Genomic DNA, 1,307 nt, shown 5'->3' with positions numbered 1-1,307 from the left:
GAGGGGGCGAGGGGGCGAAGGTCTCCGCGTGGTCGGCCGCGATCACGGAGCAACGCATACGTAATAGACCGTGGTCGTAATTAATGAGGCGGCCGATTAATCACGAGCCGCGGTATAAATATAACAGAGCTCGAGGGGAGAAGGGGATGGATTTCGCGCGAGAGCCACCGGAAAAATCGCGCGCAATACGTTTCTTTTTTCTTTTTTTTTTTTTTTCTTTTTAAAATCGTACGGCGCGGCAAGGTCGACGAAGAAAAAAAAAAACAAGCATCGCATCGGTTATTACGTGGGGTTAACTGAGATGTACGGATACGTATGTAGGTCCGGGGGTTATATTCAAAAACGGGTTGCACACGTGGATCGGCATGACGGATCGGTGGCCTCTCGTGATGAATCGCCCCGTTATAATTCCTGACTTGGACTGATGATGAATTCGCCCCACCTTCTCTTCGCCGTGACCCTCCCCCCTTACTTCATCCTGGTGACCCTCCGCTCTACCATCTCTTTCTTCCGAACCATCGTCCGTTTCGACGCGATTCCGCTCCACGTCGCGGATATGGATACGCGATCTATCTATCTCTTTTAGGAAAGGACAACTCTTCTAATCCTAGATGATGACAATTCGAAATTTGAACGAAACGAAGAAAGAAGGGAAGAGGGAGGGGGAGGGGTCGTTGGTCGGATCGAGATCGCGTATTTTTTCTTTTTTTTTTTTTTTTCGAAGGAGAAGAAGAGAAAGAGGAAGGAGGGAGGAGGATATAAGAGGCGATAAGAGGAGAAATGGTCGGGGAATCGTAGAAACGAAGTTTCCGTTTCCGAGGCGTGTAAACAATCCGTGCGGTAAATAATCGGCGGTATGGAATTAATCAATTAGTCACCGGTCGGCCGACCAGCCGACTCACTTCGATCGATAATAATTCGAGCTTGCGGATATATAATAAACTCCGATAATCCTTGGGCTTGTCTCTCCTCTTCGTCGCCGCCTATCTCTATTCGCCGGTGATTTGCCCGTACTCCTCGCGAACAGGAACGGGCAACTGCGGTGTTTATAAGCCGTGCCAGGCCTGGAATTCGACGTGTTTAAAAATTTCGTTCCGTGCAACGATACCACAAATAACAATTCGAGACGATCGGGAACGAAACGCGACACGCGATATTCTCCGTGAATGACGCGGCTGACGGGCCGCGGGTGGATCATCCCGAGTCCCCTCGCGCCCGTCCAACGATTTAGGAGTCCGTCGTCCTTGTTTCTTGCGCGCCGCACCCGGCTCCACGCGTCGCGACGTACGATAAAATTTTTTACGCCC

Source organism: Apis dorsata, unplaced genomic scaffold, assembly GCF_000469605.1.
Source record: "Apis dorsata unplaced genomic scaffold, Apis dorsata 1.3 scaffold_82, whole genome shotgun sequence".
NCBI lineage: Eukaryota > Metazoa > Arthropoda > Insecta > Hymenoptera > Apidae > Apis > Apis dorsata.
Note: the sequence above shows the minus strand (reverse complement) of the source record.